The sequence below is a fragment of the Lissotriton vulgaris genome, unplaced genomic scaffold, assembly GCF_964263255.1.
Source record: "Lissotriton vulgaris unplaced genomic scaffold, aLisVul1.2 SCAFFOLD_7309, whole genome shotgun sequence".
NCBI lineage: Eukaryota > Metazoa > Chordata > Amphibia > Caudata > Salamandridae > Lissotriton > Lissotriton vulgaris.
Genome location: NW_028248705.1, coordinates 21254 through 48222, shown reverse-complemented (window position 1 = coordinate 48222; position 26969 = coordinate 21254). Strand labels below are relative to the sequence as shown.

Here is a 26969-nt window from a genome sequence, read left to right as displayed (position 1 = left end):
ACAAGTCTTCAGAATGGGCCTACATAACTATCACTCCAATAGTTGAGGAGCGCAGTAGCAGTCAAAATGGTGACAATGACTAGGTTTAGTTATCTTTAAGTTGAGGTTTATTTTTGGCATAAGGTTGAAGAAATTATGTTAGCTGGAAACACTTTTATGTAAGACGCAAGGTCGAAGAAAACATGTTTTAGTATTTAAAAAAAAAAAAGAGGGGGTATATATACTATGTACTAATTTTATGTACTAATTACCGGTATCAGTCAGGTGATTCCCTTAAACATAAACATTATTTTCTTTTTAAACCGCCCGGTTCCCTTTATGTAAAGTGGGCTGTATTAAAAAAAATACTCTCAGTGACCTGATGTCCCACTGACCCCAGGACTCCATCCCTGAGATAGTGTCCAATCACAACGTGCAATAATTTGCTTCATACCTCATTAATATTTGTGAAGTAGCTAAGATTGTGATTTACTATGATACAGATAATTAAAAATTGACCCATTAGTACATAGGTCCGTTCTACAAAATATTTACTGATCTCAAAAATACTGGTCGCAATGTGTGATCAATATTTTTTGACCAGATATTCTAACATCTGGCCTCTAGTCTTAAGTTTCAGTGTCTTGGGAAAAGGAAATAAGGTAGTGGTTATTGGTAAAATCCCTAGGTCTGTGTGTCAGGTGTGTGCACAAAAAGCACTCCTCAGGTACACTGAGTTTTTTACAAAAATGTATTAGTGTTTTTTTGTAAAAGTCTGCATTTTTACACTGACAATACTGTAAGACTAAACGTGTCTGCTTCTTTCCAGATGAGTGTGGCGCAAAAATACACATACACACACAAAATACATATATACAATGCACTTTTAACTGCATATCTTCATATCTGTTGAGGTTTATTACATTGGTATGGGGACACCAGGGGGCAGATTTACAAGCCCCTTGCGACACTTTTATGCCACCGTTGTGTCACTTTTATGACGCAGCCGTGGCGTAAACAATGCACCACTATGCGACATATTTACAACGTGACGCATCTAGTTAGATGTGTCACGTTGTAAAGCCCTCTGCTACATTATAACAGCGTCAGGTATAATGTATGCAGGGTGGGCGTTGGATTGCACGGAAGCCCCGTAAAAGTGACGCAGTGAAATCTACAAGATTACGTCCCCGCAGAGTCAAATCCTTACTGCTGCTTGAAGCAGGCATAAGGAGTGACATAGAATATTAGGTATAGGGCACAACTGAGCAGTGTTGGAGTTGTGCGGGCTTCTTACCGTTACAGCGACAGATGCATCACACATCTATCCCTGCGCCATGGTGTGCCGCATTGTAAATGCTGTAACACCAAAAGGTTGGCTCTAATCAGCAAGGCTGAGCCTCTTATCGTCTGGTGGGTCAAAATATTGGTTTTGTTGTGTGTGTCGTAAAAATATTTTGTGTATTGTGATGCATGTTAAACGTGACAAGATGTATGAAAAATGAGTTTCAAAATGGTTATTGAAATTACAAATACATTTTGTGATAAGTTTTGAATTTGGGTGACATCAATTTGTTTTTTGTCTCCCCGTTTGGATTTGTTTCTTGAAAGAGTGCATCAGTACAGGCAAGGTGTTCATTGTAAATGTGGCGCATCCATGGTGGTGCAAGGGTTTTTTTGAGACACGCACAATAACTGGTGCATTCCTGCTAATATGCAGGGATATGCCAGTTATTGTAAATCTGCCCCTAGGGGTGTGTTTACAGAGGTGGGGGTATTATCCGGATGCGCTCAGCTGGTGATGATGTGACAGAAGAAACATAGGCAGTCTCTGAATATAAACTTCAAAATATTATTTGAAAACAGGTGTTTTCCAGGCGCATATCCTATTTTCCTACACAGCATACACTTAGGCTGATACAGCTGATACAGCATACACTTAGGCTGATACAGCTGATACAGCATACACTTAGGCTGATACAGCTGATACAGCATACACATAGGCTGATACAGCTGATGCAGCATACACATAGGCTGATACAGCTGATACAGAATACACATAGGCTGACACAGCTGATACAGCATACACATAGGCTGACACAGCTGATACAGCATACACATAGGCTGACAGCTGATACAGCATACACATAGGCTGATACAGCTGATACAGCATACACATAGGCTGATACAGCTGGTACAGCATACACATAGGCTGATACAGCTGATACAGCATACACATAGGCGGACACAGCTGATACAGCATACACATAGGCTGACACAGCTGATACAGCATACACATAGGCTGATACAGCAGATACAGCATACACTTAGGCTGACACAGCTGATACAGCATACACTTAGGCTGACACAGCTGATACAGCATACACTTAGGCTGATACAGCTGATACAGCATACACATAGGCTGATACAGCTGATACAGCATACACTTAGGCTGATACAGCTGATACAGCATACACATAGGCTGATACAGCTGATACAGCATACACATAGGCTGATACAGCTGATACAGCATACACTCAGGCTGATACAGCTGATACAGCATACACATAGGCTGATACAGCAGATACAGCATACACTTAGGCTGATACAGCTGATTCAGCATACACATAGGCTGATACAGCTGATACAGCATACACTTAGTCTGATACAGCTGATACAGCATACACTTAGGCTGATACCGCTGATACAGCATACACATAGGCTGATACAGCTGATACAGCATACACATAGGCTGATACAGCTGATACAGCATACACATAGGCTGATACAGCTGATACAGCATACACATAGGCTGATACAGCTGATACAGCATACACATAGGCTGATACAGCTGATACAGCATACACTTAGGCTGATACAGCTGATACAGCATACACATAGGCTGATACAGCTGATACAGCACTTAGGCTGATACAGCATACACATAGACTTATACAGCTGATACAGCATTCACATAGGCTGATACAACTGATACAGCATACACATAGGCTGATAGAGCTGATGCAACATAAATGTACACTGATACAGCGCAAATATGGGCTGATACAGCCAAAACAGATAACTGTAGGCTGATACAGCTGAAGCAACATAAATGTACACTGATACAGCACAAATATAGGCGGATACAGACAAAAACAGACAAGTGTAGGCTGACACAGCATACACTTAGGCTGATACAGCTGATACTGCATGCACTTAGGCTGATACAGCTGATACAGCATACACATAGGCTGATACAGCTGATACAGCATACACTTAGGCTGATACAGCTGATACAGCATACACATAGGCTGATACAGCTGATACAGCATACACTTAGGCTGATACAGCTGATACAGCATACACATAGGCTGATACAGCATACACTTAGGCTGATACAGCTGATACAGCATACACATAGGCCGATACAGCTGATACAGCATACACATAGGCTGAAACAGCTGATACAGCACACACTTAGGCTAATACAGCTGATACAGCATACATATAGGCTGATACAGATGATACAGCATACACATAGGCTGATACAGCTGATACAGCATACCCATAGGCTGATACATCTGATACAGCATACACATAGCCTGATACAGCTGATACAGCATACACATAGGCTGACACATCTGATACAGCATACACATAGGCTGACACAGCTGATACAGCATACACATAGGCTGATACAGCTGATACAGCATACACATAGGCTGATACAGCCAATACAAATTCCTATTGTTTGTCCTCTTGCAAAAGGCTAGAGCTTCATTGCACAATCGAATGCAATGTCTAAGGAAAAGTGGACATAGATAACATTTCTGGATGCCTAATGTGTGCTGACATAATATCAGGAAGTAGATAATTGTTTCTTGACCCCCAAACAACATTGGCAGAGTTTTGCTCCCTGGATAGTCTTTGATGACCATCTTTTAACTGTTGATACGAGGGGAAAGGAACCACTCGAAAGTTCAAATAAAGTTCCACTGGGAAGATTTAATCCAGGAATGGCTGGAAGCTTTGATCTTGTTTATACTCCATGAAGCTTTATAGCATGGGACCTGCATATGACCAGTAGCTTTTTGTTAGCAGTTTCAGACTGGCTTTGGTAATATTTCCAAGTTCAAGCCAAAAATCATCCATCCAGGAGGTAGTTTGATATATGGGCAAACCATGATAGTGACCAATAGCTTTGATTTTCATAATGTCACATAGAGTATTTTTGTAAGAGCCGAGCTCCTCTTTGGCCCAAATTCAGATCCAATATTTTGTAGGTGTTATGGCAATGCAGTCCTTCATGTTTTCTATCCCAAGTCTGCTCGTTGCACTGCGGTGTTCCACAGCCCAGCGATTTGAATTGATGGATTTTTTTCTGTGCTGCCAGATCTCTGATCCATATGTGCGAGCAGCCCTGGCATTCATTTTATATGCCAGGGGGGCAGAGCTTGTCGAGCGGTTTCCACATGATTTATCAAATACCAGCCCTGCACCTGTTTCGGGTGCCAGAACAGCTTTACTTTTGGACACATGGGGAGACCACATCAATCTGCTATCCAGATACCCAGATAATCGCCATAAGCTCCAATGATGGAGATGATGCATTGATAATTCTGTTTGGGTTATTATTACCGCATTCCTTGCAAAGCGCAGTATTGATACTGGCTCTTTGTTTATTTTTGGTACGTCTAGTGTTAAAGATTCAGGAATCACTGTTAGCATGAGCTGAAAGCCATTTTATTCTTGGCAGCCATTTTAGTTAGCCATGTGCTTGCCATGTGCTTTCTGCCTCTTCCAGAGCCCGGCACATGCTCAGAAAGGCCTAGCTAGTAGAATGCACCTGCTCCTTGTATAGAACTGTCAGGCTATTCTTGATGATGCAAGGAGAAAAGTCTCCCCTTCGACTTTGTTGAGCAAGCAAATAATGTATAGCCATATTAGTCAGTAAGTATTCTTGTATGAGCCAGGACCTCCCCTTGGTTTTATGCTGACTATGTAACCTGTGCATATATAAGGCCTCTGTTCTCTGTACTCCTTAGAATGCCTCCTACAGTGGCCTGAGGGTACTGTGTGATGCAATCTCCCTCATGTGAGGTTAATAAATGCATTCTTTTTATGTTACAGCTCCGGTGCCAATTTCTTCTTTGTTGGTTTAAAGGACCAGGTGTAGTGAAAACTTTTGAAGGACAGGGTATTTTGAGCAAATCAGATTTAATCTCATTACTTGGTCCATTGTACTCTGGCCTGTCCTGAAACCCGTTTGAAATGGAGATAATAGGTCTTTTTCAATCATCCACTGGTCTAGGCGAGAAAGGAAACATTTCCCAAAGGGTTTTCCCACTCCATAGAGCAGCGAGATTGGCCGACAATTCTCCAGTAGTTCCTTATACCCCTTTTTATATATTAGAACAACTACAGATTTATAGATGACATTTCTTCATGAGACCAGATGTTATTAAACAACCTAGTTAACACTGTTAACCATAAGTTTATCTGATTCTGGAAAATATCTGTTGCGCTAGTATCAGGCCCAGCTGCTTCGAGCTGTGTTTGTGCTTTGATTTGTTCAATAACTTATTTTTAAGTAATTACATTAATTAGCTTCAGATTTTGGTGATGTAAAGTAACACCTGATGGATCAACGGAGAGGATGCAGGAGCTTGGTGTCAGCCATGGTTCTTGGGCGGTCTGTGCTTTGATGCACTAGTGTCCTGTTCACACTCATATTTACACTCATATTTACCTTTATAGCAAAATTTCTGAAGCTTTGATTGAATTGCTTTGGTAAATTCAAAGAAATGTTGATTTTTAAGAGGACCTTATTTTGTGTAACTGGACCGTTGGATGTTAATGGGGGTGATGCTCCTGAGTTCCAATAGAGAGTGACAAAGTGATTAAACCAAGTTTGCGAGCTTATGTCCAGCTGTTAGAGGCTGATTTACAAGCCCCTTGTGACACTTTTGCACCGCCGGTGTGTCACTTTTTGTGACACTGCGGCGGCGTAAACAATGGGCCACATTGCAGCCCTTTTACAACATGAAGCATCTAAGAAGGTGTGTCATGTTGTACAGCCCTGCGCCACATTATACCTAAGTTAAAATAGAGATAATGGTGTAAAAATAAGTCCCCACCAGGAGAAGCCGAATGAGGAACCTATGTAGTTTGTAGTTTAAAAGATCCACGAGGTCCGGTTGCAGGAGAAGCTAGGTGCCGAGCGGGTGCCAGGCGTTTCGGGCGGTGTGCCATTGTTGCCTCCACCCCCTCCCGAGACCTATGGGGCGTGGATCTTTTAAACTACAAACTACACAGGTTCCTCATAACTGAGGTAATTCCCACAACTTGTGGTTTGTTTTCTTGCACTTATTTTTACACCATTATCTCTATTTTAACTTTTACGTCCTCTGTTTAGGGTGGGCCTTAGCGCGCCCATACTGCCGAGGTACACGCAACACGGAGTAATACTGAATAGGATCAAAGCGGAGCATTCTTCATACACAAATATTGACAGGAGTGACTCCCCCCCTGTGCCCCCATTCTCTGGACCTTTTTAAGTAGCGATGATTTTTTCCCTCGCCAGAAGGTTCCTGTAACCCACAGGCGCGCCTTCCACCACCTTTTTTCCACACACCTTAGCGCGTGTGTAGGAGATTAAAAACACATGCCTTTCCTTTTGCCGCTCACTCACCCTGGTCCTGAAGAAAGTCCCGCCCAGTCTCTACAGGGACTGAAACATGTAGACCGTTATCAAGTCAACTAAGTAATCATAATTTTTTTACTATTAGTTGCAGCACATAGTTTTTAATTGACAATCTCGGGCACCACGAATAAATTATCAGGCAAGGATTCCCAGAGGTGCATTTTAACATTCACCTTCATCCACTTCACACTATTGCACGACACCCGCTCCGCTGTAGTCAGGCATTGAAGCACAACCAGGCGGCACTCGGCTGCCTGGTTGGACCCCGAAGATGAAGCATGACACCAACCAGGTTGGTGTGTGAGGGGTTTTTAAACAAAGACTGCTTGTGCCCAGCTGACACAGCTACATTTACAGGTGACATGGGATACTAACAAGATTCCATCACTCCAACACAGTGGGCCAGTCCTCGTTGTTTACTTGTTCTTTGAATAACCGCACATCTAATTGAACATGGACCCACCCTCCTGGGGGGAAATATACATTTAGCATCTTTGGTGACGCCTGCTGGTTCCTTAGCTCCAGGGTCTGTATATTCTCGTTGATTATCAGTGTGGACCGCTTTTGCATTAGTTGCCCGCACAGAGTAGGATTAATACTTCCATTAAACTTTCGTCAGTTTACTAATGAATTTGGTCGTAATTGCTCTAGAAAGATACGCAGCTAGGATTCATTTGTCAGAGACTCTAAGGGGCATATTTTCAAAGAATTGGCGCAGGACAGCGCTGCAAGGGACACCTTCCTGCACAAAAACAGTCACAAGAGGTGTTTTCCTCGTTCTGTGTGTGCTGAAAGGAGGATAAATGTAAACATCTCTCCTCGTTCCCTCTGCTCTAGGGAGGCACAAGCTTTTGGCGCTGCCCCAAGTTTACGAGATATTGTATTTATTGATGTATTTGCTATTGTAAATCTGGCGAGGGTCAACACCCATGGAACGCCTCTTTGATGCAGAGTACGGCAAGGCAGCAACTTGAGCTACTTTGCCTCACTCCAGATCTGCAAGGCCATAAAAACCCACGCAGGGTGGCTTTAAATGGCCGTGTGGATATGGCTAAGCCCTGTGTGCCACGGGAATGTCACAAAAAGTGACGGTCCGGCAGCAAACAGTGCTTGTTAGTAAACCACTTATTGTATACTCCATGCTTTCAGCTGGTTCACTGAGTAAGGATCTACTTAGTCACGTGTATGCTCGACCATGCTGCGTATGTAGATTCCTTATCCCTGTTCTTACTAGATCGAACAAAGCTTACAATTTGAGCTCATTCGATTTTATGTTTTCTAAACCTAGCAACATATTCATGAGATACAATATATTACCTCTATTGAGAATGTTGTGTTTCCCGCGTGATACTGAATATGATCAACGAGGGCTCTTTTGAGGCCTTCATGCTGCCTTGATTACAGTTAGGGAAAGGGTTAGTTTGACCGTGTCCAAACCCGTAGCCCAACTATTCATTGCTAGAAGCAGATCTCTGCCATGCATTGTTCTTTTTGCCTGGAGGTGAACAGGGTCATTCATGGGCAAGCCGATTGTCTGGATAATTGGGTCACCTGGAAATTTATCATGGATTTTCTTACTTCTACTGGTACTTGGCTAGCTGTATGATGCAACCAGATTCCTACATTATGTAACCTTGAATGTAATTTACTGATCTGAATCGGGGAAGGAAAACATTTTTGGTTTCCATTTCCCCAATTGCTGATTGAATTTGACATTGTTGAATTGCTTGATTAATTAGATTTCAATTGGATCCATTATTTTCAATCTCAGTGCCAGGTGAGAGTTTATAGGCTTAGCAGAGGGTATACTTTCTTCATTTTTAACTTACAGCTTAGAAAGAGAATTTGGCCTGTGCCCAATCGCAACGCGATTTGTATGAGAGTGAAGGGTAAATGATTTGGCACATACCAGTCCTGGATTATGATTCATAAAAGAGTCCATTTGTACAGATTATGTTGAGTGACTGCTTTGAGACTTTTCCTACTTCTGCAAAGGTAGACTCTTTGGTCGATTGAATAATAGTTTTTGGGAGATTGTGCTGCGGGCAATGAGTTGGAAAACGGACTAAATTTATTTTCTAAACTTTGCTTTGACGTTTTTCAGTTTCCTTTGTTGAATTTTTATGATAGCAGGTTTTGACTCAATTTTAGAGAAGTGGGGGTTTCCTATGTCTTCAATGGAGTTTCCCGTCCGCAGAAGGTCATTTACTGGGTCGGACAAATTACCGGGGCTATGCTGCCATGGATGCTCATAATAATATGGCCAATAATTGATTTGCTTGACATATTTTGCCTACAGTCTTCTATAACATAATTTTTTACCTTTGGAACTTCCAGCGGTTTTTCTAAAAAGGGATTGCCATTTAGGTTCTCTAATATTTGTCGATTAGGGTTTGACCTTACGTTTTCATGTACTACTTCTTCGACTGAATCCACGTTGCAATCAATTGTCACTATCGAGGTTGTAAATTGCTTTGTAAATTCTAGTTCAGCATCAAGTTTTGATGACTGGGGTGCCGCTCGTGAAGCGTGCAATTTATGGATTGTGCTTGTGGACACACTGGGGGCAGTATCAACAGCGGAGACCCCTAACAGATCATCTTTGTGACCTGGGAGCGTTTCGGCTCGGTCACCTCGCCTGGGGGAGTGTCACAGACGGCGCCTGCAGAGGGGAGCGGGACTGCGAAGTCCAGCAGTGCTTGCTCCGTCCACCGCGCGCACCTGGTTCCTCTTCCCTCCCCCTCCCCCCTCTGACCTTCCTGGACGCTACAAAACTCCTCGCGGCCCCCGCTGGCGCGGGAGCCGCTCGTGAAGCGTGCAATTTTTGGATTGTGCTTGTGGACACACTGGGGGCAGTATCAACAGCGGAGACCCCTAACAGATCATCTTTGTGACCTGGGAGCGTTTCGGCTCGGTCACCTCGCCTGGGGGAGTGTCACAGACGGCGCCTGCAGAGGGGAGCAGGACTGCGAGGTCCAGCAGTGCTTGCGCCGTCCACCGCGCGCACCTGGTTCCTCTTCCCGCCCCCTCTTCTCCTCCTCTATTTTAATCCCACCCTGAACGCGAACGCGGGACGCGCCCGGACGGAGAAGCGGGCGAAGACCGGGCCAAGAGCGGGCCCGTTTGTGCCCGTTCGTGACCAGGAGTGACCGGACCGGACTATCCCTCTAACCTGGGTAGGTCCCTTTATATCGGGGGCCATGGCTGGAAGAGAAACCAGGATTAAATCATCTCTAACTGGAAGTCTCTCAACCGCAGGAGGTATGGAGAAATTTCTCATAAGGGCTAATAATATCATAGACAAGGAGATTGTCATCCTGGAAAAACGTCTATCAACTGAACTTATTTCCCTTAAACGTTCTTCCATAGGGCCTCTTGCCAATGCCAAAACACCCAGCAGAAATAGTGATCAATCTGCTATCTTGGAGGTAACACCCCCGCCAAGAGAAGACCCTGGCACTTTGGCTACCACAATTGAGACTGTCACAGACATTAACTATGTCCCCGAAAGCGGTAATGTTTCTCTTTTGTCCCATCCTGAAGAGAGCATTATCCAAACTAAGAGTCAAGGGGAGAGAGAAGGCGCAATTAAGAAACGGAAAAGAGTGTATAATAAAAAAGAAACTAAAATGGGAAGGCCTGTAAAATCAGCTAAAGTGCGGGCGAGCTACCTCTGATTACCAACCCCCATGATGTTACCCCCCCGGGTAGTGAGGTATCTATGGAGTGGGCTGTGGCTTTACTCAAATCAATTATTTCACCACTAGAGGCAAAACTGGATAGGTTAAATTCTAGAATATCCAACATAGAGAAAACCACTGCCTCTATTCTAGCCACTTAGTAATTCCCAAAGCAAAACCACCCCGCCCACTGTCCCACCACCTCTGGTCCCTCTACCTTCAAATCCGAACCAACCTACCATTCCCCCATCCAATAATAGTATACCGACCCTCTCCCTGCCTAGCAATACTATGGCTGAGCATGTGGCGAGTCATCTACCCAGTCAATCTAATCCCCCAGCTCACATGGATAGGGCAAATCAGGGATCCCCGGCCAAGGTATACAATACTCCTAGACCTAGACGGCCTGATCTTCCACCAGAGGCTAACCGGTTCACAGTCGTCCTAGCTGGAGTACCTCCATTAGAAAAAGGGGAGGCAGAAACTTTCAGTTCCTTAAAAAGCAAGATAATCAAATGGCTTAATTGGAATAGACCCCTCCCGACCCATTTACATAATGAAATCATCATGGTCAGGAGGGTTCCCTGGATAGGTAGGACTCCAAAAAATATCGATGGAGACTGCATAACCGTTAGCTTTAGAGATCCCCGTACGGTATCCCATATATGTGCAGGCTTCAACAGATCCTTCGACTCCACCATCCAGACCCTTCCAGTTTCCCACTTCTTCCCACCAACCAACAATCACCACCAATCGAGAAGAGGGGACTGGACTGTCGTGGAACGTAGGGGCAGGCAGCGACCTTACGATACCAGACCACCTAGACAACCCCAATACGCACCCCAATTCCACGCCTTTATGGATTATAACCGCTATGGTTGCCTAGAAGGCCTGGAGGGAGTTGACTGACTACACCCTGGTTCCTCTCCCCCACAGCCGACTCCTGCCCCAGTAAACATTGAAGTTCCATCTACTGTTAAACCAACGACCCAATGCATGGAAAGCGCTCCCAACCCGACATCTATTCCACCTATTGTCCTGAAGGCAGGCCTTCCTGTACCCCATGTGATGGTTCTTTCCGATGTGGGTCATGTAACTCCTTCCACCGTAGATACCCCCATTGATATGGTACAAACTCCCACGGTAGCTACCACCAATGATATGGTACAAACCCCCACCGATGTGGACCCTGCAACTTCTTCCATCACAGTTATCCCCACTGATTTGGTACGGGCTCCCACCAATGGGGGCAATATAACCTTTTCCATCACAGCTATCTCCAACGATACTGTACAGGCCCCTAGGCCAAAAGGATATCTAATGGCGAGCTGGAATATCGCAGGGTGGCGGCAAATAGTTTCAGCCCTGGGTTGGAGGGAGCATATCAGGGACTTTGACATTTTGTGCCTGCAAGAAACGTGGTCAGTGGAAGATATCCACTATGATGGTTTTGTTTCCTACAATAGTAATGCTGTTGAGTCTGTTATGGGGAGGGCTAAAGGTGGATTATTGATTCTACTATCTGTACACCTCCCTATCCATGTTAGAGAAAGCTATTTAGTGGGGTCCCACTCGCAGATACTGGAAATAATCGTTAGCAGGGATAGAAACATTTTATTGATCAACCACTATAATAACACCTTTGACCCTTCCAGTACCACTGTTGTGGATGAACTTGAAACTGTTATAGATTCAATTCTCTGTAAAGCTGCCATATCCTATGATATTATTTGGGGGGGGGAGACTTTAACATCAAGACTTGTCCTTTCTCTTTTACAACTGCATGTGGATATGATGGGGATAACGGGGAGTATTTATTACATTTTCTACACTCCCCCTATGGTACTTCCCTTAACAACCTGATGTTATGATGTGTCCATCCATCAACATGCCCCTGACAACTAGGGTAATTTGGCCCCTACTTTTAAGGGGAGAAATACTGTTTCTATTATTGATTTTTTGCTCATCTCCACCCGGATAGTTCCGCATTGTACGGTCCCGCATATCCTGGACCTTGGACTGAGTGATCACAATGCACTAACTATGTCCATCTTATGTGAGATTACTAGGAAGGTATTTTCTGGTAGGGTTGTTGATGACATTATCCCATGCAGGCCAAATGGGATACGCATTAAGTGGTGCGGGGAAAAATCCGAGAAATTACACCGTAGTGTTGTGAAAGCTGGCCTAAATGTGATACTTTGCTGTCTTGAAACCGATGTCCCACCTGAATATTCCGTAAATAACTTCGAGAAATTGGGCACCATAATCAAGCAAACCCTCACCACCAAGAAGGCCCCAATTAAACGGGAAACAGTGGGTTGGTTTAATCAGGCGTGCACTAGGGCGTTAAAAGCCCTTAAGCTTGCTCTTTCCATTAATCCCAGAGATAGAAAAGCAGTTATACTCTTGAGGGCTAATTATAAAAACTTATTGAAACTCAGGAAACAAGAACTAAGAGAACTGGCCTGGGAAGATCTGAATAAAGCTGCAGCCCTCCGGGACAGCAAGCTGTTCTGGACCACTATCAACAGCCCATTCCTTCAAAAGGAAGAATTTCCAGTCCTTACTGCCCAAGTAAGCGAAGACAGCTGGGTGTTACACTTCACAGGGATTTTTGATCCAACTGGAGAGCCTAATGAAAATTCCTGTAACAATCTTATCACCCCAGTTGAAACCCCGAGAATAACGATCAATGAGGTGGATATGGCTATAAAGAATAGTAAAGGGGGAAAGGCACCTGGCCCAGATGGGGTGCCAATTGATCTTTATAAACATGATCTGGCCCTTTGGAGTCCATTATTAACCATAGCATTTAATGCCGCTGTGGACAACAGGACTCCCTCAAGCTGGGGTGAATCCATTATAATTCCAATCTAAAAGAAGGGGGATAGAGGAGAGGCTAAGAACTACCGCCCTATCTCCCTTCTGGATTCCTCATTAAAAATCCTGAGTAGGGTCTTGTTAACTCGATTGGAAGACTGGGCCTCAGATAATCATATCCTCGCCCCATCCCAATATGGCTTTAGAAAGGGCCTTTGTACTATTGAACAATGTATTAATCTGAACCTTTTAATTGGTAAATATACCAAGGCCAAACCGGGATCACTATACCTGTGTTTTGCGGATCTTTCTAGTGCCTTCGATTTGGTTGACCATGCCTTGTTATGGTCAACCTTATTGGGCATGGGGGCCCCCCCCCCCGACATTATACACTTTTTAGCCAGACTTTACTCCAACCTATCGGCCCAAATCCGTTATGGCCCAGCGGGGGAGTGTACACGTAAGATCAAGGTAAGATCTGGCATCCGACAGGGATGTGTTCTGGCCCCGTTGCTTTTCTCGCTCTTTATTAATTCAGTTGAGCAAGATTTAAAGCAAATCCAAGCCGATGCTCCCCAAGTAGGAGGTCTCCCCATACCGGTATTACTTTATGCCGATGACACTGTTTTACTTTCCAGGACCCCTATAGGCCTTCAAAAATTGATGAATGGGTTTTATGATTTTATTCAAAGGAAGAAATTAAAAATCAATAACTCCAAAACCTTTGTTCTGGTCTGTGGCAAAAAGTCAAAACTTCTTAAACCCTTTTGTTTTAATGAAAACCATATTGAGACTGTTGCCAATTTCTGCTATCTGGGCGTTACTTTTAATAACAGAGGTTCCTGGGCACCAGAGCAGACAAATGTTAAAGCTAGAATGGGGAAAGCATCCCTAGACGTCTTTCGCTTTGCTTCTAAAGTGGGAAGCCGTCGTATTGTAGATATGCTGAATATTTACAAGCACAGATGTATATCAGTAGCGTTGTACGGTTCAGGGGTGTGGGGACATTGCAATGTAAGGGCCCTGCAAATTGTGGAAAACATGTTCCTCAAACGGTTGCTCTGCCTTCCATCTTCGGCATCCACTGTTTTAACACACATGGAACAAGATCTGGACTACTTATCGGATCTAACAGGACTAAGGCCACTGTTGGTCTGGAAATCCATTTTCACCAAGATGGAAACTGCCTTTACCAAAGACATTATTAAGGACTGTCTACTTCTGGAAAAAGTTTCAAAAATTCCTTGGTTAAAATATGTGATTTCTACTGTTAAGGATCTGTTTGATATGGATGTGCGTAATGACCCTATTTGTTTGAACTCCTTGACCAAACAGGAAATCAAAAATGAATATTTGAGGGTCAAATCCGATCAGCGGAAAAATGCAACCAAAGAGTATTCTACTCATGTTTTCCATTATTCTTTGAAAGAAGACAGACCTGGTATACCTATGTACCTTAATGTTATCCATAGACAGTCCCATCAATTTGTACTTTCAAGATTGAGATTAGGCATAGTACATAACCTGGTTGCCTTCCCCACAATGAAATGTCACTTGGTTATCCCTTGTCCGTGTGATGGTTTAACTAAGCAAAGCACACCGCACTTTCTTCTACTCTGTCCTTTGTATAAAGCCCAGCGTATTTGCTATCTTAAACCTATGTTTTTGAAATATTCTACGTATACTACAGGGAATGCAATGAGGCTATTATTCTCACTTGCGAGCCCAGATTTATGTTTCTTTACTGCTACTTTTATTTTGAAATCAATCTCAGTAAGACTAAGTATGGTTTTCCCATAATTTTATGTACAATAATTCCTACATTTTATGCCAAATTTTTCTTGCCGAATAATTTCATTTGTACCCCCCCTTCCCGGGGCTGTATTTTCTTCCTGAAAGTATTCATGAATGTGTAATGTTTTAACTGTATACTTTTATGATGTTTTTTTAAACAATTGAATAAAGTTTATAAATTGAAACTGACTGGAGTGTAATCTCATCGGCGGTTGTATCCAAGATTTTGTGCATAACCTTCATGATCATCAGTACCAGTGGATCCAATGTTGGGTCTTTTGGATTTCGATCTATGAGTGAGGCGGCAAGATCATAGCTTTGGTCAATGCGTGGTCCTTTATTGGATAGATCAAACTCATCAAGAATGCAACTTTCCAATTAAGACCCTGTCCTCCCGCTTCCAGATCCAACTGCATAAAAAGGGGGAGTCCAAACACAGAACACCACAGTCGAATCATTTTTAGCTTCTGATGTCAAACAAGATGTGATCTGTCTGGGAGATTCCATGATTAGTTCTCGTTTGCAGTATCTTGATAGGTTTTCTGTATCAGAGTACGGTCCTGCAACTGGTGGTGAAACAGGCGACCCCAAGGATGCTACCATGACTTTCAGGTTCTCCCAGATCTAGGTGCTGTTTGGTCAAGGTCAGCTCTGTGTTACAATAAAATTTCAGGCAAGGTTTTGATGAAATAATCTGTAGTTGCCATTATTGACACCGGAGATGATGTGACATGCACAAGCCAGAGGAACCTTCTAGCCCTGATACTTTCGATGTCGTAGAGAGCCAGAGCGAGCTCAGATTGGTGGGCACAGCGGTCCTGATATAATGAAGCTGACGAGTTACCATAATTGTGGGTAAAATAGTGTGTTATAGTGTTTATTAGAACAGGGCTCCTGGTGGTGATGGGCGTAGAAACTGTGGGGTTTTAAACCAGACGTGTGTCGGTTCCAAGAGAGCTATTGAGGTGCACTTACTCCCAACATTGGGATAGTCAACGTTTGCATTATTGTACTTGACCATATCCAGTGACTGGGTCACGCCCAGCTCTTGGCTTCCCATGTTTATGACTTCGTGCTGTAGTGATCCTGAGATCTCACAAACTGCGTTTCCTGTGGCATCAATGATCAATGTGTCTGGATGCTTAGAAGTGGCCTCCAGGTGGTCAGGTATCCGGCATAATTGATCTGCCTTTGCCTTTCTTGCCTTGAGTTCAGCTCATGTTTCACACATGTTCTCCTCTCAAAAGATGAAACCAGCAGAGGACAGGCAAGTAAGAAAAGCAAATAGTATGTAATAGTTTACTGTTTGCTCTTTTTGTAGGAAATACACTGAGGGTTTTCTGTACAATTTATGCACAATTACTAGTTGCAAGAATAGCACTCCCAGGTTAGCTGGTTGAGTCGCTGCTCCTGGAGCTCCTTGCCAGACCAAAATGCTCCTGGAAGAACTCTGTCTCAGTCCCAATTAGCCGGGAGGTAGGCAGGCAGGCAAGCGGGCTCCCCCGTGAAGCTGTCATGTTCTTAGATTCACAGGCCTCGCAGGCCTCTCGATCTCTGCAGGACAAAATCCCCTAGCTCCTCAGGCGGGGGCAGGGGGGTGATAAAGACTTTGAGGGTCACCCTGCTGAAGACCGCCTCTTCGATCGCAGATCAGTAGCAGGAACTAAACCAAGGTGAACCGGGGAGCAGATTTACAACACCTTTGCGCAACTTTACATCGCCGTTGGTCATTTCTGTGACGCAGCAGCATCATAAACAATGCACCACCATGCAACATATTTACAACATGATGCAACTAGGGAGATGCACCACATTGTAAAGCTCTGCGCTACACTATACCTGCGTCAGGTATCATGTATGCAGGGTGGGCGTTCCGTTGCAAGGAATCCTCGTAAAAGTGACATCTACGATGACACTGCGTCAAAACCTTGCGCCTGCTTGAACCAGGCGTAACGAGTGACCTAGCATGGTCAGAATAGGTATTCCTGACCCTTGCTGGAGTTGCGTTGTGCTTACGACACAACTCCAGCAATGTGTTGCCTTTCCGACACAAGATGCGTCACGCATCTGTCTGTCTTTGCACCACGGTGTGCTGCATTATAAATGCGGCGCATCCATGGCGGTGCACGGCTATTTTTACATCATGCAAATGAACTGGCGTATCTCTGCAAATATGCAGAGATGCGCCAATTCTTGTAAATCTGCCCCAGGAGTGCACTGGCCCCTGACACCGCAAGCCACACCCAGTCCCTGCTGGGCCGCTTCCACGGATGCTGAAGCTGAGCTTGCACTGTGGACTCCAAGCCACAGCTGTCTCGCAAATCCGCAATTCCCTTACTGGTTGCACGGTGCAAGACACCCCGTCAGAGTACCCGCTCTCACCTCCTGCGGTGCCTGCGGCAGTCCACTGCCGGCCTCGCGACTAGCCTCGTCGCCTGTGACCTGGAACAGGTCGGGTCAAAATATTGAAATGCGGCTGAAATGCACCGGGAACAGGAGGCCAGGGTCAGCGTGCAGAAGGGCCTCTCTCCTTTCCTGCCCCTTGCCCCCTATAACCCCCAGCAGTCACCCCAGGCAACCCCAGGTGGACCAGGCCTGGATGCCTCTCTTTCAGGGGGTGTAGTGAAGGCTGTCGTGGCAGGTGTAGCAGTAGATGCGTTTTACCCCTGTTCCCCAGGCCTCGCTCTGCTGGGGTATGAGGTGGTAAGTGGCCGCAGCGTCCTGGGAAGCTAGGAGCCCGTGTGCAGGAGCGCAGGTTGTTTAGATGTGCTCCCTGCAAAACACCACTTTATGCTTAGATCAATAAACTAAACTGTCCCTGGGAGATATCTATGGAATGTCATTGGCTCATCCGAAATGTGATGGACAGCTGAAGAAGCGAATGCCTGAAGGGGCCCTTACCGAAGTTGAATACTACATTTAGTGGTTAACCTGTCTTTTTATAGCATTCGAAGACTATTTTATGCCAATTTTAGTATTCAATAGTGTTCTTTTTGGGAAGGCTAGTGCATGAAGACTACTGAAATGTGAGTGGTACTTCTTGAATACTAACAGAATACTAAGCACATACTTATTTGTAATCGCATAGTCTTCATTTACAATGCAGAACATTCAGTGAATACAAACAATTTGAATACTACTGGACTTTATCCAGACTACTATTAACATTCTAGTCAAGCTGCATGCTGAATGGTAGATTGGTGCCATATTTATTATACTATTTTTATGCCTTATGTATTATACTATTGTGGTGTTTGTGTAGTGTAGGGTATTGTTTTAGGGTAGTGCTGGGGTATCGTGCAGGGTAGTGATTGAGTGTAGGGACTGGACTGGGGGTTGGGGAGGGCCGTACTGGGGTTAGTGTTTTAGCATTTAGGGTAGGGTTGTGGTGTTTGTGTAGTGTAGGGTAGTGTTTTAGGTTTTAGGGTAGTGCTCGAGGGTCGTGCAGGGTAGTGTTTGAATGTGGGGACCGGACTGGAGGTCTGTGGAGGGTTGTGCTGGTGGTAGAGTTTTAGGGTAGTGTTGTGGTGTTTGTGTAGTGTAGGGTAGTGTTTTAGGGTTTAGGGTAGTGCTGGGGGGTTGTGCAGGGTAGTGTGTAAGTGTGGGGACAGGACTGGAGTTCGGGGGGGGTCGTGCTGGGGATAGTGTTTTAGGGCGTAGGGTAGTGTTGTGATATTTGTGTAGGGTAGTGTTTTAGGGTTTATGGTAGTGCTGGGGGGTCGTGCAGGAAAGTGTTTAAGTATGGGACCGGACTGGGGTCAGGGGAGGGTCGTGCTGGGGGTAGTGTTTTAGGGTAGTGTTGCTGTTTTTGTTTAGTGTAGTGCAGTGTAGTGTTATAGGGTCTAGGGTACTGCTGGGGGGTCATGCAGGGTACTGTTTGAGTGTAGGGAGCGGACTGGGGGTCAGGGGAGAGTCGTGCTGGGGGTAGTGTTTTAGGGTTTAGGGTACTGTGGTATTTGTGTAGTGTAGGGTAGTGTTTTAGGGTTTAAGGTAGTGCTGGGGGGTAGTACAGGGTAGTGTTCGAGTGCAGTCATATACCTTTCCATCCCTGCTGTCGGATGTCCCAAGGCAGGATTTCCAGCTGCAGGAAAGGGGATGTATGTGACTTGTCAAGAGGTTATTGAATTCTCTGTTGTTATTCAGACCGACAATTCCCTTCAGTAGGATGTCCCTCTGTACTTACAGCTGCATGGATTAGGGCGGGGATAATGCAAAACTATCCAGCTGAAGTTTAGAGTTTGAATGCTCCTCGTTGTATGCTGTCAAATTGGGTGTTATGTGACATGATAATCAGCTCTGGGTACATTTGTCATCAGACCTCAATAACCTGTTATACATTACTTTAAGTTACATATGTTTTGAAATAAAACGAACATGCATGTTTAATACAGCCTTGCAAAACACTGCTGCATCCGACGGTTTTCTATGGGAAATAAATAACTCATGCTGGAATTATTCCTGCCGCGCCTCGCAGCTTGCGAGAAAGTGTGACTCCCTGTTAACACGAAGAGAGGCGGGAATGTTATGGGCCTGCATGTGTGGTAGTCCCAACACGCAGGGCTTTAAGTGGGATGAAAAAACTGGGGGGTCTCTCAAGGGGGCCTGGCCAATGTAATTAAGGGCGTGGCTTAAAAACACATAAGCTAACAAGCATTTGCAATGCAATAGGTCTCGCATTTGTGAGACTTTAAGCTATTAGCATTGTAATTGACAATGCTTTATTTGTGTTTTAAAAACCTAAACATAAAAGGCTTTGTCATTTACAATGCCAATCGCTCAAAGTCGCGTTAATGCGAGACCTATTGCACTGCAAATGCTTGCTTCACTTGAATGCAAGTTTGCGAGGCGACTAGATTGCGTTGACACTAGGTGACAGAGAAGGACTTTTTCTCGCAGAGTAATCTTTCATCATTCTTAACACAATTTACTGATGGCCTATAACAAACAGCAGCCATATCTAGTCAGGTGTTGAATATCAGCTAGAGCGTCATCTGCTAGAAATCCCCATGTTTCTTAGGTGCAAGGATGGGAAAGGGATAAGGAACGCTGATAGGGGTGGCAATCAAACTCACAGCAGCATCACATGTACTCATGACATTTGTCACACAGGACTTTTGCGAAAGCGAGTTAAATATGCACTGGGTGTTTATTCCAGTTACATTAAAGGCAGTGAAGGATGGTACTGCTGCAGAGTTAAGATTTGTTTTCACCCTGACGGTGAGGGTAAATATGGAGAGGCCGATAGGGACCCGTCTCAGCACCTGTTTTTTAGAACTGCCGGTAATGGGCACCGGCAGGACCAGGCCCACTTAAACCCCTGCATTTAGCGGTTAGTAATTGTGGCATTTCAACACAACAGTTTGACCCATCACTTTCCTGTTCCATGGTTACTGGTTGCTGTCCACTGACTCCCATGCTTTGGTTATTTGCATCAGTTGCTTATATTATTTTGGACTGCCAAACATGTTGGTATTCATATAGCACACCCTTTGTTTATAAGCAGAAAAAACTTGGGATGGGTGTGTGGATTGACATGGGATGGGGAGGGGCAAACGACTGTTCATCACAAAAGGGAGGCAGCAACAAGTTTCATAATTATGTCACATGCCCAAAGGCACACGAACTGATGCTGTTTGCCCAGTTTCACAACCAGGTTCACAGCCATATGAACACTTGTGATGATGCCAGAAGGCAAGTGGCGCAGGGATGAGAACAAGTCCTTAAGCTCCAATTATTCACATCGGTCACTAGACAACACCTCAAAACAACAACGTATAATGCCAAGGCCGGCTGCCCGTGGCTTAGTTGGTACCAAGAAGATGCCCAACGCCTCGTCAAGAGTAGTATACAAATGCAGTTGAAACACAAGTATGGTTGGGTCACAGCAGACCTGTGCAGATTAGCCCCAGAGATGCAACAGTAGGCCCACCCCTCGCTCACCAGTAAGGCAGTGGCCTTTTGCAGCAGCTGCTCCTTGGCCGCCCGTAGTCCGACAGCTTCTCTAGCAGCTCGGCGTGCATGAGCTCCGCCAGCAAAGCCTCGCTGAGGCAGATGTCATGCTTGCTGAGCAGGGTTAGCTTGTCCGGCCGGTAGAAGGTGGCGAGGCCCTCGATCTGCTTCTCCTTCAGCTTGAAGAGGCCCTGCAAGCCGAAGGCATCCAGGGCTGGGCAGAGACTGTCCGTGAAGACAGGGCAGTCCACCTCCTGCAGGCAGAGCAGGTCTGCATTGTAGCCACTGAGCTCCTTGCGTAGGGTCTGTCTGTAGTCCATGTCCAGGGCGTAGGGCGCACAGTAGGGGTAGAGCACGACCCGGGAGTGCTCGGTCTGCGCGTACGTGTCCGCCAAGATGTTGTAGGAGACTGTGCGGAGGAGCGGCTCGGCGCTCACCCGCTGCATGTACAGGTGCCGCTGTTCAAAGGCGCACACCCCGGGCCCGGCCTCCACCGTGCAGCTGGCCTCCACCTCTCAGGCGGCACCGTACTGCGGGGGGTCCATGCTGCCCGGGGTGCAGTGCAGCTTCAGCGGCAGCCCGATGTCCGCGGCGGTCGGCGTGTAGACCCGCTAGCTGCCCACGTGGGCCCAGCCTTCGGGCTCCTCGGGCACCTCCTTGAACCAGCGGAAGAGCGAGGCCTCCAGCTGCCCAAACTCGATGTGCAGAGCGGGGCAGATGGGGAAGTCGGCCATGAAGTGGCGGGGAAGCTGAGCCTGGCGGAAGGAGGGCGGGTTGCGCTCCACCGTATATCGGGCCTCCCCCACGTGCAGGATGGTGCCCTCTAAGCATGAGCGGATTTCGTGGATTCACGATCCACGAATTTGCGGATTTGCGTATTCGCGGATCCGCAAAATCCGCGAATTTGCGGATTTGCGAATTTTGCGGACTTTTTTTAAATGAGGGGTCTTCTATGCGAGTTCAAGTGCCTCTTGTGTGTATAGATGGTCAGAGACCGATCAGAGCAGCATATGAAGAGAAAGAAGCTCCTGGTCACAGGAACAGCACGAGGATTGCGCTCGTAAAAGTCAAGGATACAAAGGCCTCTATCCAGCATCACAGCTGATTTTCGATGGTAGATTTGGGAAGAAGGCACACCTGCCCAGCCTCGACGACGCTCACGATTGTTTTTGGGCTGATGAATGAGTCACTGAATTTGAGCTTCAACTAGTTCCAGCGGCCATGTGTGTGTTACTATGCAATCGCACCGATGTGCGCAGGGGTCCCTTGAGTGAGCTGTCTATCCATCATCCTGTAACTATTTTACGATGGCGCCGGCAAGCTGCCAGCGCCATCCTAAAATATTTACTAAATTAGCTTCATCAGGAAGCACTAATAGATAAAATAAAGCAGGTGCTCGAGCACCTGCTTTATTTTATCTATTAGTGCTTCCTGTTGAAGCTAACTGAAGCTAACTTAGTAACTATTTTAGGATGGCGCTGGCAGCTTGCCGGCGCCATCCTAAAATAGTTACAACTTCAAGCTTGAAGGCTTGAACTTTTGCCACCCGGATCCGCCGCTCGCGAATTCGCAGATTTTCGGTAAATTCGCGGATTGCGAATTTACCGAAAATCCACGAAATCCGCGAGCGGAACGGATTTTGCGCTCACGCTTAGGCCGTCCAGCCAGGCCTCGGCGTTCAGCAGCTCGTCGGGCAGCTGCTGCTCCTGTTAGTAGAGGCGTACGGGCGGCTCTGCAGGGGAGGCGGACGGGGAGGCCTTCCCGCCATGCTTGCTTTTCTTGGCCTTGCTGCTCTGGGCCACCTTCACGGCGTTGGTTGCGATGCGGGCCAGGGCCCGGCCCAGAGGCTCCGACTGGTCCAGTTGCATGTGCTTCTGACTGCCGTCAAGAGTGAAGGAGAGGGTCGGCTTGGGCTCCGAAGGCACACAGCGCACCACAGCCTTCTCCATCCCGCGAGGTGGGCTACAGGTGCTGGAGCAGGCGTAGGGCCAGAGCGGGTAACCCGGGACACACCGCAGTAGCTTCCAGGCTGAGAGCCTCAGCATCAACCCGGCGCCCGTAACACAAGGGCGGTGAGTATTCTAGCTAACGGGACAAGGCAGGAGAGCGATTCATTACCGGCTTCCGGGAATCGCAGTTTACACCAGCCTAGACACAGAAACAAGCGTGTCACGAACAGCACAAAAGAAGAAGAAACAGTGAACAGCTTGTGCGCGCGTTAATTATAGTTGAGCATGCGCACCATGTCTTCCGGAGAGGAGCACTCAACTATAATTAACGCGCGCTCAAGCTGTTCACTGTTTCTGGGAAGCGCGTTCACAGACGGGAATCTGCTCGTGCGCCGGTCTGTACCACTTGGGGAGGCAACACAACGACAATAAGGCTCGCTGGCGGCAGCGCTTTGCGCTGCAACGCCAGGCGAGCCCTAAAAATGTGTGCTTATAGTGTGCTGCCCTAATGGTATTCTGCTGTTTCTGTCATTGCTTCTAGATATATCATACAACAAGTAACATACCTACAACAAGTCAGGACTATTGGCTTTTTCAATGGTTGTTAGTGGCATAAGATAAATAAGTAGCAACTGTGGCTTGTATATTGAAAAAGGTTCCACATAAAGCCCTGGTGACACCACAACAATGTTGCTGCACCGGAGTTTCGAAAAGAGAAGAGAAATCCAGAGAGAACATGACTCTCTATAAAATAATTTTTCTCCTACAATGCTCGAGAAAAACGGACCGTTTTTACCAGGGCACAAGAGCCTGATAAGAGACCCAGTGCTCAGACCCGACCCACTTAAAGCCCTGCCAACATGTCAAGCTTGACCCCTCAACCCCTGTCTGCAGAAACCATGTTTTAAAAATTGTTTCCCCAACCAGGGTCGCTGGAGAATCGAGCAAAAGGACTGTAAAGCCAGTACTTTTTGACAAGTGAGCAGCAGTGCACTGCTTATAACCTGGGTTTAATTTCTGCCAGCATAGTTTTCCCATGACTCTCATCAACTTAGCAGTGCTTGTGCCTTCCACGTAGCTTGACGGGACGTAAGGAAACGCACTACAGACTCAGCAGAAATGTTTTGCTCCGATAGATGTACCGGTACAAGTAGTTCAAAATAATCCGCCATTTTAGCGCACCCACATGTGCATTTCGTTTAAAGGACATCACGTCTTGCTGTATTATTTGGTAAAACGATTTACCAGTGGTTTCAAAATGAACAGTCTATTAAAAAACATTTTGATTTCCATAAAAAAATTACAACGTATTTTCAACATGAAGGCCTTTAAACATGATTATTTCAGTTGTACATTTTCATGATTTGTGTTTAAGTATTTACCAGCCGTGAAAGCAAACTGCATTGCAAAGCAGTGTGGTGAGAGTTTGTAAACCCCTGCAATGCGTTGTAACGCATTGTCGTTGCCATGCACTGGGCAAGCATGGCCTCCCCTCTATCCCAGCCGAGGAGACTTTGCCCACACAGAACTTTTTCGACTGGCGGTCTATGTGCTTTATCTTTCATAAGCAACACACGGCACGCCAATAATAACGAAGGGGGCGGGCCGCCCTCTCGGCAGCAGATGTTACTGGCTCACAGCCATGACACTCACGTTCGGAGGAAGAGGAAGTGAGCACTGAGTGGCACTGAGGCAGGAGCGGCGGGGAATTCAAATTCTATGTCAGGACCGGAGGCTTCTGATTATGCTTCTCAATCTTTACTAGAAGCTCACAGCAGCCAATGAAAATGCTTGCATTTCATTTCAATAAAACGTTAAACTGCATATCCCATCATGCTTTACACATAACCACGCCCCCATAGTCCATAAGAGGCCTTAGCCTGCCGCCATCTTCCTCTTTCTTTGCTGCTCACAGAGCTAAGTACAACCGTGTTTACTCCCTCTGTGTTCTATTGCATATGTTTATGTGGAATTACTGTTAATTGATACTGTATATTTGGCTTATATTGGCTGTTATTGCTTGCATTGTCATATATTGGGCATGCGGAGGTTGTTACCTCTTTAGGGGGAGTAGCGGTGCTTTGGCGGTGCGCTTCGGTGCCCGTCGTTTTGTTCGATTCCTCATGTGGCTAGAGCGCGTTTATCAAGCGCGAGGGTAGCTCGGTCGCTGACCGGAGGCAGACGGACGCCTGTGTTTTGTTTTTCTGAGCCTGCCGAGCCCGGTGTTTCCCCGTAGTGTTCGCGCGCTTAGCGCATGCGCAGACGGCTTCCCTAATCGCCGCTGACGCGTCTTCAGGCCGGGTGGCTCTCGGCAGCGACGTGCGCCCCATAGCACGCTGAAATTGGGCTATTTTCTAGTAGAATTCAGTTGCGCTTGGGCTGCACGTCGCGGCGCGAACCCGCTTTAGTGTTTCAATCGCGTTTTACACGTCGGAGTGCTAGGAAGGATCCCTCTGCCTTTATGATCGCCTGGTGAGGTGGTAAAATACAAATAAGGCCAATTAGAGCGCGCACACGCTCAAGGTATTGCAGTGGCCTGGGTCTCTGGCCCGTTTTGACTACAGCTTTGCTGAGGGGGTTGAAGATTGTAGAACTTTGTGTGCTTAGTGGGCTGACCCCCCCCTGACCCTCCTTGTACCTGGTGTGTCTGAACTCAACCTTGAAAGGATTACCAGTGCATCAGAATGTCTGAAGAGCAGTTTCATGAGGGGTACTATGAGGAGGAGGAATTTGGTAACAGGCAGTCGGCTGCCTTGGAGGACAACCTGGTCAGTGCTTTGGACGCTTCGGTCCAGTCCTCTGTTAACAGGGCGATGGAAACTACTGTTCCTCAGACAGTGCATCAGGCACTGGCCACAGCCCTTCGTCCTATCCGACGACAACTAGAGGGTTTTGCCAAAAGACATGGCTTTACCAAACCCCAGAAGAAGAAAGGTGATGCATCCACCTCGGGTCCTTCAGGGGACTCTGCCACTTGGCCTCACATGCAGGCTCTAGCTACCCTGCCGGACACGGCGGACCATTCTTATGCAGGGGCCAAGGCCACAGCTAAACGCAGGGTCCATGACACAGACACGGACACGGATACTGGCACGCACACTGACACGGACACCGACACCTCGGAGCATCGCAACCCTCCAAAGAAAGCAAAGGTGGCGCAGCCCAGGAGCCTCGCGCCGGAAGATACGCCTTTCACCTTTGATCCACTGGAAATTGTACATCCCAGATCGCAAGATTGGATGCCGCCTGCAGCGGTCACAGCTTATATTCACGATAATTTGCGTAAATCCTTCCCTAGGGAAGTGAGGAACCGTCTGCGCTCAGAGTGCCCTAGACCTGAAATCCCAAATCAGGTGGCGGAAACGCCGGAGATTGACCCTAACCTTCTCACCTTTCTGAAAAAGTTCACCAAGGACCCGAAGAGGGGCCTTGATAGGGCATGGAAGGGGTGTCAGGACAAAATGTTGGATGCCATCGGCCCCTTGGCAAAGATCCTAGAAATGGCCTTTGTGGCCAAGGAGACCTCTGTCATCATGAATCCGGACGTGCTAGCTGGATGGGCCCAGAGAGCCATATGTTTTTTGGGCAACGCCAACTGCGCCGTCTCTGCATAAAGAAGAAAATCTTTGCTTATGAAGATGGATTCGAATCTTACGGAGCTCGCTGACGCGGAACCGGGACCCCTTGCAGAAGGTCTTCTTTTTGGTGACAAGTTCGTCAAGGACGTCTCCAAATATGTCGGTACCTTTACAGCTTTGGACAAGGCCCAGTCGGGCATCAAGCGCGCCCTCAGCCAGGGTGTTTTTCACAGGGCCGGACGAGGCGGGGGTCGCTTGTCAGGCCGAGGAGGTCCTCCTGGCCCCCACAGAGGCGACTTCGGAAGGGGCAGAAATGACTTTGACTCAACACGAGGTGGAACATTCTACCCCTCCCGTAGGAGGTTCAACAAAAACAGATATCAAACCGGAGATGGCCGGGGGAAGTTCAAGCACCAGCAGAGCTCAGGTGAGAATTTCAGATACTTCTCTTCTTCCTCTGGGGGGTCGGACTCAGCACTGCCTGGGGCGGTGGGAGGACCTTACGCAGGACGCT

General features: G+C 46.5%; 1 pseudogene; it reads right to left on the bottom strand.

Moving 5' to 3' along the window:
* Positions 1-1948: 1948 nt before the first annotated feature.
* LOC147663855 (2',5'-phosphodiesterase 12 pseudogene) lies at positions 1949-22877 on the bottom strand (annotated as a pseudogene).
* Positions 22878-26969: the final 4092 nt, after the last annotated feature.